Source organism: Epinephelus lanceolatus, chromosome 20, assembly GCF_041903045.1.
Source record: "Epinephelus lanceolatus isolate andai-2023 chromosome 20, ASM4190304v1, whole genome shotgun sequence".
Lineage (NCBI taxonomy): Eukaryota > Metazoa > Chordata > Actinopteri > Perciformes > Serranidae > Epinephelus > Epinephelus lanceolatus.
In genome coordinates, this window is record NC_135753.1 from 17,037,731 (window position 1) to 17,054,992 (window position 17,262).

At 40.2% G+C, this 17,262-nt stretch overlaps 1 long non-coding RNA gene across 3 annotated transcripts in view; it reads left to right on the top strand.

The window, feature by feature from the left end:
• Positions 1-656: 656 nt before the first annotated feature.
• Positions 657-17,262, top strand: part of LOC144458946 (uncharacterized) — a 51,652-nt gene continuing 35,046 nt past the window's right edge. For 2 of the 3 annotated variants that reach the window (XR_013488281.1, XR_013488280.1), the window contains exons 1-2: positions 657-687; positions 1,106-1,228. This is a non-coding gene — a long non-coding RNA (uncharacterized LOC144458946). The remainder of the gene's footprint in view (positions 688-1,105; positions 1,229-17,262) is intronic. The other variant, XR_013488279.1, reaches the window with a different exon arrangement.

Consider the following 17,262-nt stretch of genomic DNA (forward strand, 5'->3'; position numbering starts at 1 on the left):
TCTTGGCAGAAATGGAATATAATATAATAAGTGTGTATCTTTGGTCTATAATCACCTGAAATTCAATGTTTTCACTCAGTTGTCATATACACAGGACCTATACATGCATTAGATGGGCAGATGTCAGAGCAGGGGGCTGCGCATGGATGGGTGCCCGGGGCAGTTGGGGATTTGGTGTCTTGCCTAGGGGGTGGCACTGGCTCTGGCACCTCTCCACTCCATGCTTGGAGTCTACTCCACTATGCTAGTTAGCTTTAGCAGGAGTTTAGGTGCTTGTTTTTCTAAGAGCAAGTCTGTGTGTTTAGATTGGCTGAGTGGTGGAAGGAGAACACACAGAGGCTGTAATCGTCACCCAGTGTATGTGTGTATGTTAGTTTGCTCAACACCAAAAGGCAATTCAGGCTGGTTTTGGTAAGGCTGTGAGAGAAAACAATATAAATAAAAAATATATATAATAATAAAATAAAATACAGTGAAATTAAATCTTTAAACTGAACACTCCTCAGTCACAGAAGTTAGACTAGGAAATACACACAGAAATATTAAGTGTACTTACAAACACTCTGAAACAGTAAAACCCCCCCTCTACTCAGCATGGTACAGTCTGACTTCCCTCCACTATAAAGCCTTTTGGAAGCTCCCACTTCCTGCTTGCCTGCTTGCCTGGAGTGGAGCCATGACCAGCAGGTAACATGAATGAGTGCTCATGCAACAAACATAGCAACAACCATAAAAATAACTTAAAATGAAATGTATTAACTGAAATGAACAGACATTAGTACCAACAGGTTAGCATGCTACACCCACAGAGACCTGGCAGAGCCACACAACTTAGCATTACTAAGACTACAGATATATTGTGCAGGCAGTATGGAATAAATTAAATAGGTGTATAAATTATACAAGGCCAGTGTGCAACCTCCTCTGAAGGGCTGGGGTCAGCAGTGACACAGTGGTTTGGTTTTTTAGCTCTGTTTTTCTTCATTTCATCCTGTTTCCAAAAAAATGGTTTGTTCTTTTCTGTGGCACAATATTTTCAAAAGTGATGTCCAAAAAATTCCAGTCCTATAATATATGTTGTTGTTACTGTGTTTTGGCTTTATAGGGCACTAGAGCGTGCACCTATCCTTGCTGCTGGAAACAAAGACAGTCCTCCCTGCACTCCAACGCTCTGTGATCTATGGAGAGCTGCCTCGTTGCATCATCACCAGCGCCCACAGCACAGTAGGTAATTCACACCTAACAATGTTGGCATTTTCTTTTTTTATTTTCAGCAGTTTGTTTATGACAAAAGGAGCAGGAGGACTCTGGGTGGCAGAAACATGCCCACACACATGCAGCGGGTCATTAAGTCCTTGACAGCTCAGCACCTCGACATCACATCACAAAACACATGGCTGCAATGATTGAAATGCAGTTTTTAGAAATATAGCTATATTTTTCCTTTCCTCTTGAGATCTTTCCCGAATCTGCAGGCCCCTTTGAATAGCAGCTAATAGTTTTGCTCCATAAACGGCACCAATGGACGAATTATTTGTCAACTTTAAAGCTCCCCAAAGACGAGTCGGCTCTCTGCTGCTGTTTGAATCAGTTAACCTCCATTAATTTCCCTCAAGAGGCTGAAGAGGTAAATTATTTATTCTTAATAGAGGTGGCTGGGTGAAGGTGGTGGAGTGGAAAAAGTTGTAGAGCTGCAGTGTTTGCAGACAGTAATGTGGCTCACTGGATTACTTCACAGTGGCTCAGGGGCATCAATACAGAAACATCCGAAATCCTCTCTTATCTCAGTGTAACATTACATTTAGGATTTTTGGTATTAGAGGAACATGTTTCCTAGCTGCAGTTTGGAAAAAATCCTTTCTGATCTGAGAATAGGAATTGAGAATTAAAGAACCATCCTTACTCAGGATTTCCCAAGTTAGAAATCCTGCCAAAAATGGCAGCAGCACTGTTGTCCAGTCGATATGTTAATTACTTTGAAGATGACCATAAAATTATCACAGAGGTATAATGATTGAAAGCCCACTAAAACTGTATGATGACGCTGTAATTTTTAATGAATAATTCAAATTAATTAATTAATTGTGACAAGTGACAAGTGAGAGCCATTGATCATATGGCCCTTCCATCTCGAGTAGCCTACCAGTACATTTAAAACATGGATTCAGACATGACAGGATGAGTGCCAATTGAAGAATTAAATTTACAGTTGTAATTGTAGTGATTCTGGATGTCTTAAATTAAGATAAGATAGGAGGTCTGAGATGAGTTAAGAAATTGCTTCTGTAGTAAGGCCCTGACACACCAAGCCAGCAGTCGGCTATTGGTCAATGTTGGGGCATTGGTGAGTGTCTGTCGCCCTTGTCTTTGTAGTGTGTACCGCATTGTCGGCCCTCGTCGGCCCTTGTCAGCTTTTTGTCAGCCACTTCAGCATGATGAATTTGACTTGTGACTTTAGTAGATGAGGTCACTCTGATTGGCAGTTCAGCTCAGCGCACGAGAAGAGAAAAGGAAGAGGGGAAAATAAACAAACAGCTAAAGTCAAGAGGGCGTTAGGTCAAAACAAACTTGTTACATAAGGTAAAATGATTTTTGGTTACTCCTTGATGGTTACTGATGTAAAGTCTTGACCTGGCTTGCTAACAGCTAGTTACCAGAGGTCAGCAGAGGGAGAGTGAGTTGATTTCCTTGTCCCCATAAGTGACTTGCAGCCAACCACAAAAAGCACCACCAACACTTTCAAAATAGACATAAGAGCCTTAATTGAGCACAAATTTATTGGAGCTGACACAGAGGCATCTGGAAGCGCCCATGTCCTATGCAATGATTATGTAGTTGTTGTGGGGTTTTTTCAACCCATTCTTGTTCTCACGTTGTCCGACGCTTCGTCACGCCCTTCAGTGTCAAATAGCTACACACTGGGTAACTTTTAGTGTATCTATATGACACGTAGCTGAAATAGATTGTAACACGTGGTTAATGTTCTAAAATGGTTGTGGTCAGGTTTTGGCAAAAAAAATACTTTTTAGGTTTACAAAAAAGATCATGTCTAATCACATCTTTTAAATAACATAACTTGATGCGATATAAATACATGTTAGTGTACATAAATTGCGTAACATTACATTCAAACAACACTGATTTTTGGTTTCACGCAGGACACAAACTGCAGTCTCCTGGATGAAAGTCCTGTCCACCCTGTGCAGACTTTGTCACCTTTTATACTCAGTCAGTTGCCTTTAGTGTCCAGTATTGCTGTGAATAAGTTTACACTGGAGATAGTGGAAAGACCGCTGTGTCTCATAAAGATACTTAAGGCTGGCTTTGGCATCTATATATGTTTTTTTTATCCTCCACAGTGAGTCATGGTGATTTATATTCAGTCTCAAAGGTCTTCTTTTATTGCAGAAAAAGATTGTTTATTTTGTGAGGCATGATTTTACTGCAGAACCTTAAGACTCAAAGTCATCCAGATCTCTGTTGATGTTTGCAGTTAATTACTTTAAACTCTGTTATTTACTGAATAATTTAAATTCTAGAGAGGACATTTCAGTAATCCATCACTTGAATGTGTCTTCTCCAGAGGTAAAGTGATGATTCACTTAGGAAGTTGAGGTTTATTTATTCTAGGGATGTCCCGATCCAGCTTTTTCACTTCTGATCCGATAGTTTTGGCCGATACCGATCCGATCCAAGCACGTATTATACATATTCACTTATTTTGTTGTCAGTCATGTTAGAAAAGGTTTGATCAAGCAAAGAACAACTACTTAATCAGGTTAGTTAGAATGATCCACAACAGTTGGTATGAGAAACTGACCAGGGTTAAAGAAACATACTTTAAACTTGAACATTAACATTAAATAAAAAATATAGCTGGTTTGCTTTGGCTGCTTTGGCCCCTTAATAAATAGAAAATAAATCAACACAAGAAATCTTTAAAATGTCTAACAATGAAATTAAAATAGCAGCAAGACTCCACACACTTGTGCTTTGGCCCCCTAATAAATAAAAAAAAGATTAACACCACAAGATATTGTTAGCATTTAACAAACAATGCAGCCTTTCCTTTTCGGTTATTTTAGTAGTGTTTTTGTAGTCCATCCATGGCTCCATTTTCACTAATTGTGCCCAAAACAATGCCATCAGTGCTCTTTACTTAAACAGTAAGAGTGTAAACCAAATAAAAATATCACTCTCAAAAAACCAGAGCAGAAAACAAATAGTCAGTTAACTAAATTGACCGCTACTCTTCCTACCTTCCGTGTGTGTCTGCCGTCTGCATGCTGGCCTGGTGGATTGATAGTAAGAGCTGGAGCGGATCACTGGAATGGACTGCTTGAATCGCGGAGCGCTGGACTGGCCAGAAAAACTGGATCGGAGTTCATGGATCGGCATTTTTCCATGCAGTCCGATCCAATGCCGATGCCCGTTTTTTGCTAATATCGGATCGGGACATCCCTAATTTATTCAGGAAGATCGCTTTTACAAAATGAACCTGAAAACAAAGGCAGAAATTCAACAACAAGACAGTTTAGTCACACCAAAACACACCAATTAAACCAATCCATAACTATTATTGAAAACATTCAGTAGAACTTAGTTTTGCAATACTTTGATAGATTACGGTGCAGCCACTGAGGTTAGACCTCTCTGTTTTTTAAATCATCTGCCTGCTCAGTCTCAGTTCAGTGAATAACCTTCTCTTGGAGCTGTGAGTGAGATCCTGGGCAGCCTTGTGTCGACTGGAGTCATTAAGGGGAATCGATGACCTTTAGCTCAGCTGCTCAAGATATAAATGCAGACGGGAGTCAAACAGACTGATTCAAGTGGGTACTTCAACTGTTTTTCTTTTTGTTTGTAAAGAGGTTAAGGGAGGTATTAATCCTGTCTTGGTCTTAAGCCTTCCAATTAGCTCTATTTAAAACAGCCAAATTAATCTAAAATGTATTAAGACCCAGAGGTTCATATCTTTGAACTGCACTGATGCAGAAACTCATGTCGGGGGCTGCCTATCCATTGTTAAGATGCTAAGAGGAGAAGACAATTACACAATTTTGCTATTAGACGAAGTGTTTTTTTAATGTTCAAACACAAAGCTGTGAATATTTATGTAAAGGTCAAACATCTTGTTGCTGCAAAGCAAAAAGAGATGATTAAATAGCAGGAGCTGTATGCAGGAGATATATACACAAAAAGAAAGCTCATTGTGAAACAGAGGAACCAAGATTTCTGCCTACAGGGTACATGTTTCAGTCTTCACTCGTGTTTACAATATGCACAGTGTGACTAAAGCTGAAAGGGTTTGCCCAATGAAACGCCACAATCATGTCCCAAAAATAATATCATATGAAATTAATATAATAAAGTGTCAGTTTGGGCCTTTATCTCAAGGTAAGCATCCATATGTGAAAATCCCTAGGCAGCATTTTCTTATCCTATCAGAATGTAGACTTACATGAGCAGATATCCCTGGACCTGGATTAATATTCATTAATGAGGCATGAATATGGAGGACCACTGCCCCCTCCGCTCTGTAACATTCTCTCTCTGCCTTCTTAATTTTATGGCTATTTTACATTAAACTATTAATTATTCAGGGCAAGACAATGCAAAGCAGACAATGCAGTGATTTTCCTGCAGTTGAGAGATGATATTCCTTTCTGAGGTTTCAGAAACTTCTCTAAATGTATGAGTCTACTTCTACAAGAAAGCTGTTTTTCTCATGCTAAAAATTGTGGCATCTTCAAGGTTTTCGCCTCACAATGTGTCCTATCATCACCTGGAAAAACATTAGACAACAAGTTTTTGTGTCATAGTCACGACACAGGGCTTGGCAATGGAACAACAAGTGATATGTTATTTTTATGTGTGTCTGTTTTTCTTGTTTTTAGCCATGCTGGCATTGTGGCTCTAGGAATGGCATTGGTTCGTCCGTCTTTTCCTTTCCTTCAGGGCCACTATGAGATTGACATTTGTGGTTTGAGTGAAATATCTCAACTACTAATGGACAGATCAACACAATCTCATTCCTACTTGTCTTATTTTGCTGCTTGGGCAGAAGCCCAGCATTAAAATGATGCTGGTAGCAATCTTTTGCATTGTATCTTAATGCAGAAGGGGTCAACAGTTAGGTTTAGGCAACAAAACTACTTGGTTATGGTTAGGAAAACACAGCAGATGGCTTTGAATGCTACAAACACAGACAGTGTGTCCCTAAAAACTACTGGGCTTTAAGTGGCACAAATGCAAGTGGAAAAGCAGTGGCATGTTGCTAAAAAAAACACATAGCATTGAGTGGCACAAACCAGGATGGAAAGGCAGCGCTGTGTTGATAAAAAATACCCCACCTGAGTGGCACAAATGTACCTGGAAAGGAAGAAAAGTGTCACTATAAATACACCCAGCTTTAAGTGACACAAACGAAGACAAAAAGGCAGCGGCGTGTCGTTTATGAAAGCACCTCGCTTTGAGAGGCACAAACACGGCCGGAAAGGCAGCAGTGTGTAGCAAAAAATATACCTGGCATGACTGACACAAATGTGACCGGACAGGCAGCAGCATGTTGCTAAAAACACCATATTGCTTTGGGTGGCACAAATACAGGCTGTAAGTCAGCGGCGTGTTGCTAAAAAACACCAGGCAATGACTGGCATAAATGCGACCTCAAAGCCGTGTGTGTTCCTTAAAACAGAAATGGCTTTGACTGGCACAAGCGTGGGTGAAAATGCAGCAGCGTGTTGCTAAAAAACACCTGGCCAGACAACAAACAACGGATGTTGTTGTTTGTTCGTCTTGAACACTGGTCCTCTAGGTCAAAGTCTGGTCTTTGTAAGACCCATCCAGCTCCCCTCCTACCCACCCTGAGTGGACTTTCACACTCTTTAAACTATGTCCATTGCTTTGAGCTTCTGATAATGATCCGGATGGGTTTACATTGGTTTTGTTGGATTGCCCGGTGCGGCCAACATGGACGCTAAATGGTGTCCCCATCGTCATTGTAGTGATGCAGGGCAGACTGACCAAGCGATGTATATTTTTACACACTAGGAGTGAGACCAGTTTATCCAATACTTTATGCTATGGGCAAATACCTGCAAAACTTACAACATTCCCATCATCTTGTACTCATGTTTACTGGTAATAAGCAAACGATATCATGCTAATATATTAAACTATGATGGTGAAAATGATAAACATTATGCCATTGTGCTAAACATCAGCATATTACTTTTGTCAAGCATGTTAACATTAGCTGAAAACAACAGTCTCATGAAGCACAGCTTTAGACTTTTAGTTTTGCTGAGTATACATTCCTGTTTAACAGGGCAACATTGCATTGACATTGGGAGTTACCTCTTACATTATTCTTGCTTGATTCTGTACAGAACGCCTTATGCGAACAAACTGTGTTGCAACTTTCGAATAATTTCATTTGAAGTACGATTTTGTTTTTCCTAGATTTAATGTCTGTATAAAACAATGGATGTAGCCTCCGTGATGTCGCCCAGTGGTTTGTGGGATACCGTTCTAAAGCCTCGAGTTTGACATTTCGGTTGTCCAACATCTTGGGGGGTTTTTTGAGCCAGAAGTGACCATATTTGGATGAGAAGGTTGAGCTGTATGGGGTGGATCTGAAACATACCCTGCTCTATGGTCTATTTTCCTCTAAGTGGGACCATAATTTACTAAATGAACATCATGCTGTGTTGAAGAAGACCGGAAACGAGTGATTGAGATCATAAACCCTTTAGGAAAATGTTTACTGAGGTAATAAATCAAGTGAGAAGGAGACTCATTTTCTTATACTTATATACAATCTGACTTCTTTTGCAACCAGTGGAGTTGCCCCCCGCTGGCCATTAGAAGGAATGCAGGTTTAAAGCACTTCCACATTGGCCTCACTTTTCAGACCTGGATTTAATCAGTGTAGCTTGAAATGACCAGGGCTGCATCCCAAGTCTCTTATTTTATACTGCTAACTCCTAACTCCTGACTTGAACCGGAAGTCGTTCGAGGTCCACCATCTTTAAGGCCGTCTCATGTCTCTTATTCCTGCCAGTAAGGAGTTAGCATTAGGAGTTAGGAGGGATCTGTTAGATGCGATGAGTAAGGTAACACGAGAGGTTCCTAACAGGAAGTCTTTTTTCAGCTTGAGGCCCTGACATATAAATACCCGCCCCCTACGTCTGGCTCATTTGAACGAGATGGCGGAGAAACAGTGCAAATGTGCCCGTTACATGCATTCTTTGCAATGAAATGCTGTAATTCACATGCCTACGTGACTACAAAGAGTAACGTTAATGATATTTCGTGTAAGACTGTCATGTTGTAATTAAGTTTATTTACGGCTTTGATCAGCAAATATAATGTGACTTGGGATGTACGCCAAACGCTGGCTCCGTTATGCAGCAGATCCAGCTGTGCCGCCGTCACCAGAATAGGACGTCGCTTTAAGTGACGCTTTAGAGTAAGGCCGTCTCATGTCTCTTATCAGCAATCCTCGCTCCTAACTCCTGACCCCTTAAATGTTTTCCTAAGTGGGAGGGACTAAAGAGTTAGATAAGGTGGCTAGGTTAGGTGGTTAGCAGTAATTTTAAGGGACTTGGGATGCAGCCCAGGCATGCAGTCATTGTATTTCTACAGTTCCTGATTCTTAGCAGAAAGCTGTTTCTACTGAATAAATTCATGACACCTGGAACAGTATGAGCTGTCAGAGCAGATCTGATGGCTGTCTAGTCTGTTTTACTGTATAGCTGTTTGGACCAAGTGCACACAGTTGAATAATACTGCATCAGCCAGGGGGAACGTTAGTGTCGGACTGTGTATCCACTCACTGATTTTACTGCTCCTTGTTCAGTGTGAGCCATAAAGAAGAGGAGAATTTAATGAGATTCTCACAGCTACTGTATGAGGCACCATGCTGGTTTTATACATCCCAGGAGGAATTGTATGGCCATTATCAAATCCGCTTGTGTGAGCGTATTGTCTTGAAACTTGATCGACAGCATGTTAATGTGTGTGTGAGGTTAAAAAAAAAAACCTCCGGAGATTTACCAGAGCAAAAATCACACAGTTGCTATGTTAGAGTTTTTTATTTCACTGTTCATTTATGAAAATAAATTGGAAAATGAAAAAAAAAAAAATGCAAAAAATGGTGGAGGAGAAGGAGTCAAAGCAGCATACTAAAGTGACATTACCAATTCACTCTGGCAAAGTGTCAATTAATTGAGCTTTTTCATACGAGTCTCAGTCAAGATTTCCCACAAGAGCGGATATAATGTCAGATTTGATCATTTATTAGGCAAAATCCCATTAAGACAACCTCCATGTTCTCACTCAGCATTAGATAAGATATGAAAACATCAATCAAAACAAAGCAAAGAGAAGCACAAATACAAAAAGGAAAATAAACACAGCAGAGACTGTTTCAGTCTAATTGTTATTTGTACAGTACAATGAAGATGAAAGTTTGTGTTGTAGACTTGCAAAAATAGTCAAAATTATGCTGGTCGCCTGGCAACCTCACAATGATAACAAACTCTAGGAAGTCACTGTGCCAAGACAAGACACACATAATACACTGTAACACTGCAAGGCATTTTTGTGCACAATAAACAAACTAGATATAATGTGTTTTATTAGTGAGTTTAAGGGGTGCAGGTGGGCGGACTTTGTTATGCTTGGAGTGGATAAGAAGCAACAGCAGGCTTAATCAGAATATTAAATCCAGAGGGCTTACTTAAATGAACTAGATAGATTACGGTTTCATGTTCATCCGAGGGATTCTGTGCATTGGACGGGAGAAACAGGGAAAGCGATGTTTAAACATTGGCTCAACTAATTAAACTGTCAAGGGGAGAGTAATGTTTAGAAATGACTCCCCCAATCCTCGAACATAATGAATCTTAGCCACAGGGAAATTGAGGTATTAGAAAAGGGACTCACCTTCATCCCAACGCCCAGACCACCTGACAGATTGGAGCTCCATATAGAGAACTTTACATCCACCACAGGAGGCCCTAATTGATGGGCTTTTAAGACTAAATATATTGGGACAGCATTTGCTAATCCCTCTTATTAGGAACCAGAACATAATACATTCTCCCTGAACACTGACAAGTTAATCCAAAAAGACAAAGCTTCTGTAGCTCAATTTAGGATTCCCTAACCCTGTCTTAATAAAATGTTATTCTGTGGGAAGGTTCAATATATGTTGTTTTATTAAATTGGCGCAGGACTCATACACTTTACTCACAAAATAAATGCGTATGCAGGTTTGTTAAATGCAGGAAAACCTGTTCTGGACACATCCTGATCAGATGCCCAAACCACCTCAACTGGCTCCTTTCGACACAAAGGAGCAGCGGCTCTACTCTGAGCTCCCTCCGGATGTCAGAGCTCCTTACCCTATCTCTAAGGCTGAACCCAAGCACCCTACGGAGGAAACTCATTTCGGCCGCTTGTAGCCACGATCACATTCTTTTGGTCGCTACCCAGAGCTCATGACCGTAGGTGAGGGTTGGGACATAGATGGACCAGAAAATCAAAAGCTTTGCCTTCAGGCTCAGCTCCCTCTTCACTACGACAGTCTGGTTCAGTGTCCACATCACTGCAGATGCCATGCCAAACCGCCGATCCATCTCAAGGATGGAAGGTGTTCTGGGTATGTCCAACTGGAAGGAGACTCTTTTTCCATTGCCAGCAGATGAGTAGGAGGCCCAGAGGCAGATAATTGTATGGACAAGTGGATGAAAATTGATGGATGGAGGAGATGAATGTGCCTCTCTGTTTTTTTGTTTAGTTTTTTTTTTTTTCTTCTCCTGGTGTGTCATGTTCAACTTCACAAACATGCCATGGGAAATAGGTTGGTGAACAGTGAGAGCAGCATGGAGGCCTGTGAAAATGTCTTTTCCATCTCCAAGATCTCCGAGACTTGCAGAAGTTACCGATGCGTATCATAGCATTGTGCCAGAAAAGGGGCGAAAATTAGCATGCCCAAGTGTCATGTTTCCATCACTGTCGATTGGAGCAGGAGTCGATAAATACCCATGAATACTGCAGAGTAATTTGTCCTTGGAATGAATGCTGATTGTAACCATTCCCACTAAACACAAAAACAGATGTTAGTGGGTTTTGTCCAATGAGGGCTTTAGAGCACTTGCTTCAACTTCTATTGGTGTTTTACAATTAATATCAAAACCTGAAACTAATGTCTGACACACACTAGAAGATCTGGAAAAAACTTTCAAAAGACTAAAGTCTGACACCCTCTCACATCTAAAGACAATGTGACTGTAAGATTTTGTAGTCACTATTTACAACACCACAACTACATTCCTTTTGAGATTATTTCCCATCCTGCTCCCAGTGGAAAATATTACACCAAACCCATAACACATAAACACATAAACACATAAAAACACAAGATTAAAAAGTCATATGTTGACAGGATTCTTGTCATTTTTGCATCAATATAATCCTTAAAGATAAACTGTGTTTGCGTTCATACCTAACAGTTTTGATGTATACTGCCAGATATTAATACATACTTTCAACATATTGTACCACAGTAGCCAGAACTATAACTATAAATATTATTACTTTCAATAATGTTGTTGTAAGCTACTGTCATTTCCTGCATCTCTCTCTCTCTCTCTCTCTCTCTCTCTCTCTCTCTGTGTCATTGTGTCATGCGGATTACTGTTAATTTATTATGCTGATCTGTTCTGTACGACATCTATTGCACGTCTGTCCGTCCTGGAAGAGGGATCCCTCCTCAGTTGCTCTTCCTGAGGTTTCTACCGTTTTTTTTTCCCTGTTAAAGGGTTTTTTGGGGGAGTTTTTCCTTATCCGCTGCGAGGGTCATAAAGACAGAGGGATGTCGTATGCTGTAAAGCCCTGTGAGGCAAACTGTGATTTGTGATATTGGGCTTTATAAATAAGATTGATTGATTGATTGATTTTGTCACCTCAACTAGCCTCCAAGAGGTGAACTCGTTCTTGCCTCCCCAGAGTCCCCTCCATGTTTACTGTCTACCTGGATTGCTGCTTCCTGTTTAGTGCTGGAGAGAGCACAGCTATTCTTGACTATTTGCAAGACTAAAAACCTAAGATAGTATTAAACATGACTGATTTTGTTGCAATGTCAAGGCGACAAAAAAATTGACTTCAGACAGCTCAGGCTGACTTTTATCCCAACCTTACACCAAACGATCCAGATCATGGGAGTGCTCACCAACTGAGGTAAAATTCTCATGATTTTATTCTGACACTGGAAATTTGTCTGCAACAGTGACGTCAATTTGTAAAGTCATTCGGTGTGTGGTCAGCCTAATTTACAGCTGAAGCGAAGTTGTCTTAAGTTTCTATCCTTTCTAGTCTGCTGTTCGACACAGGTTTTATCAGGACAGAAACATCTCTAATGGCACTCTTATTCCAATCTTTGATATCTTAAACCTGTAATCAGGGTGTCTTTGATCTTCTGCTGTCTTTGAGACTCTGAGTCCTTTCCGTCAGCTGAATCTGTTTGATGAGCTTTGATGAGCTCATATCAGGCATTTCCCTTGACTGTGATGGCTTGAGTTTTGTCCCACATCATTTCCAGGGGATGAGTCACATTGAAATTATCCTTCGGTCCCTACTTATGCATGCTCTGTTTAAATCACTCCTGCTTCCTTGTCTTTGCAGGCAGGCAGGCCTGTGTGGGACAATCTACATCAAAGTAGAGACATATAATTGCAGCTATGTTGGGACTACATGTCTGAGAGTAATAACAGAGAGGAAGGAAATATGCAGTTCAGTGTAAAGACCATATCACTGTTGCTTTATGACAACCTTGTAACTCTAAGTCGGGTAATGTTTATGTTCTGCAGTGTGAAGTCCATCATTGTTGCAGTAGTTATCCAATTTTAAACCATACTGGATAAAAACAGAAATCGTTCCAACACCACGCAAATGATTCCTCACAGAAAATGGAACAGCAGGAGTCTGCTTTAATTCTGTTATGTAGTTTGTGGGAAGACCGGTGTGGATGTAAATAGGAGAGTAGGCACAGGCAAAGAGAGGAGTTATGTGAGAGTGCAAATTGGCAAACACCAGACACACATATTTGCCTCGCTGAAGTGATGGAGGAAGAGAGTGAGCAAGTGTGCTGTGAGGGGGAGAAACTTCTAAAATATTTATTAGCTTGAACAACAGCCACCCAATTTATTTAGCCTGTAGTCTAATCTACAATGTAATTAATTAGGTCGCGCAACAAAGTCTCTGTGTTTATTTTCTTTAGAGCTGGACGACCAGTTTAAAACGAAGCTGGTGATCCTGGTTCTGCAGTCAGCTGTCTCTGTGCGTCTGAGTGAGCTTGTTCAACTGATTTACTGAGCACAGGATGAGAAATCCAAACTTGCTGGGCCATTAACTCCATAATGATAGCGTCTCACCCGATACACACATCAAAAACATTTTCATGCTCCGCTGTTTGCTTTGTGTTTGGTGGACATGTAACACATGGACAGGCTATATTCACATTACAGGGCTCAGTGCTCAGTTATTTCCCCAGGTCTGATCGTCCTGCTTAGACTGTTCACATTCATGTTTGAAGTGACCCACATCTGATGTTAGTGTGACTGGGTCTCTGCCCTGAAATGCCTTGCATGCAACCAATAACTTCACACACATGTGCGTTGGAACAACAATAAAACATGTCACATTTAAGAGACAGGTATTTGGGGCAAGAAAATTAATGACATAGCTTGAAGCACAGCTGCCTAGCTGCATCATACCCCTTGGTATGGTTTGTTTGGGCAGGTGTGAACACAGCAAACGCACTCAGGTACGGACCACACAACCTGACGGAGAAGGTGGTCTTGGTTTGCTTACAAACAAACTCTAGTATGGTTTGTTCGTGGTGAGAAGCTTTGGGTCTTTTGGACTGAACCTGTAGCAAGCTGCGCTGTGATGGTGTGATGGTGTGTAATGACATTACAACAATCAGTGGAAACCATAATCATCAACCCACTGAGGGCTGGATTCAAAATCAAACCAAAAATTAAAGTAAAAAATTGAAATCACAGGCTGATACAACTTGTGTGAATTTTATCACAGCAACTCATAATGTGAAACAGTAGTGTGTGTGGCCCCATGCACCTGTATGAACTCCTGACAACGTCTGGGCATGTTCCTGATTAGGGCTGGGGCTTAAATACATCATCGCGAATTATTTGCGTCGATGCGTTGGTTCAAACAAAAAAAAAGGCGGCGTGCAGCAGCAGCAGCAGTGCTGTGCTATTGTGCTATGGCCTATTCAAGTGCTGGAATTTGTTATTTACGTGACAACACCTGAACGCAACACAGGCTCCCCAGGCATTTCATTTGAAATTAACCCATTGTTTTTAAAAAGGATTCCATCAGTGGTTTCAGGGTGATATGATCAATTGGGTGACAATCATCAAAGCCTCCTCTTTTCTTTATCAATTAGGACAACAAAGCTCTAATTAACTTTTCAATCACTCCATATGACGTGTCTCATGGGAAATAAGGTCTACTGAGTTGACCTCAGCCTGTGTGCTGATGGGTGCAGTTATCTGATCAGTTTAAAACATTCCTCTTTGTATACTTGCTTTTCCTCTCCGCTGTGCGGGCAATAGGGCAATTGGTCCGGCACACCTAGGATGTCAGCTTCAATCACTTCCAAATGAGCTGACATGTCATAACTGACGGCCGCTGACTGTGATCCTGTGGAGCCCAAGGGAAGGCAGGATAGAGACGATAAAATGAAAAGGCAGGGAAAGAGAAAGCTGGAACACAGTTTATTGATCTGAGATAAGCCGTCTGTGCTGTTTGTTATGTGGAACAAATGCTTTTACTTTACAAAGGGATTTCCAGGTAGATTCTGGATGTGTGTCCCTCGTTGCTTCCTGGAAGAGGTTAACCAATTACCGTGTGAAGTTCTTCTTCCAGAGCACACTCCGGCCTTCAGGGATGACACGGTTCAGTAGTAAAAGGTAAACAGTGAAAGGGAATTTTCTGTATGCTGCCCACAGCCTCCTGGGCTGCAAAGACGAAAGCATAGAAGAAAAGGCAATTTTCACTTTCACTATAAATCAGCTGCTGAAGATTGTGCTTCACTGTCAACATCTGATAATTTTCTGACCAGCAACCGATAAATAATGCACTGTTGATTGAGATATTTGTCTGGTGAATCCATTTACAATGAGTCCAGCAGTGAGCGACACAGCCACGCTTTGAATAATTCAGGTTTCTGTGTATTTGAATAATTAAGCTATTCGTATTTTGCACTGGCCGTACTTCAAAGACAGAAAATCCATCTGACATTAACAACGTGATTTGGAGGAATAAGGGAGAGTAGCCCTCGAGGAAAAACTCTGCTCTGAGCAAGTGCAGCTTTGATGGTGGGATGTTGTGCTTTTAAGACTGTTTTCAGTTTAGACACGGAGACACACACACATGTTTTGACCACACAAATCTCCCCCTTTCGAATGTTATCAGCCCATTAAATGGTGGTTATCAGTTGTCACCACACCATTATCATACTTCAGATGGGGCAAACTGCACCTGGCAGTAGGCCAGAAGGTGCTGATCCAACTTTCGGAAATGTTTCAGAGTTTTGTTGGGTTTCACTTTGTGATTTTTAGGCACCAAAACTACTTTATTAGATTTAGGAAAAGATTTGGTTTGGGTTAGTGAGTGTGTTACGTTACCTCACCTCATGGGTGTATTATGGGCCAGTGGGGCCCTGGGCACAGATATGCAAAAAGCCCCACCATCTCTCCTATACAAGAGCAAGACACAGACTGTTGATGTTGATTTACGTCTCTTTGTAGTTGTCATGCATCTTTTTGTTGTTTTGTGTCTTGTTGACGGAATTTTGTGTCCTTTTCTTGGGTCATTTTGTGCCTCTGTATAGTTGTTATAGTTGACTATCTGTGTATCACTACAACATACAAATACTAATAATATATGTATATATTAATATGTATATGTATGCATGATATATGAACTGGAGAGCTGTTAGTGTGTTTCCAGCTCACAGTAAATAAATCCTCATGCTTAAAGGTGCAGCGGCAACAGTTTAGCTTTGTGCTAACTGCTAACATCTAACTGTTAACCAGAAGCTTCAAGCCAGGTGCTTCAAAATAAAAGCACCAGTGATTGAGCTTTGATTTATTAAATTATAAATAATACATTATGTAACTTTATTATAACCGTACTTCATTTAACTTTTTTCTCACATTACTTTATTTAACTTTATAATAACAGTATTTTGCTATACTTTCTGTTGTTGCTGTACTGTCTGCTATGTTTTCTTTGAATGCTGCTGCTGTTTTTTTATTCTTTTATTTCTAGAATTATTGTTGTTGATCATTCTGGTTTTGCTTTGTTTGTCAAAGCACTCTGTAAACGTTGTTTTTAAAAGGTGCTATATAAATATTAAATATTATTATTTTATTTAACTTTATAGAAACTGTTTTATTTAACTAAATAATAACAGCATTTTATTAAATTTTATACTAACAGTATTTTGTTTAACTATATAGTAACACTGTTTTATTTAACTTTATAAAAACAGTGTTTTATTTAACTGTATAACACTATTTTATTTAATTTTATAGTAACACTGTTTTATTTAGCTGTATAGTAACACTATTTTATTTAAGTTTATAATAACACTATTATAGGCTCCAGCTACTGTGCATTTATACCCAGTAACTATGCGTTTTATTTTTATTAATAAAACACAAAGAAAGGTAACGCTTTAGATTATGACACGCAGTTTACAGCATAATTGTCCCCACATTACAGCGTAATTTTCCAGTGGGTATAATAGAAATTTCCTTTAAAGTACCTGGTAGTTACACCTACAGTAATTCTTTTGAAATAAATATTGAAGATATCAGTTCTGTTTGATGTGGCATTACTTATAGGTAACAGCAATTGCTAGTTAATACTGCAGGTCACAGAGTTCTCGGGCCAGCAATACAAACTACTGTCGCTTTAATAAAGAAGTCAGGCAATAAAACGCCTCTTCCCATCATGGTGCGAGCTACCGTGATCTGATTGCTTTCATTATTAAATTGCTTTCATTTGTCAAATACAATGCCTGTGCAAGGAACATAACTTGCTTAGTTGCTACTGACAATACACGACAGTTACAACACGCAGGGCTGACACTGTAGCTGCAGGCTGGATGGCATATTGGGTGGGTGACACATAAAAGGTTTTAGAGGAGGAAAAATGCATAGA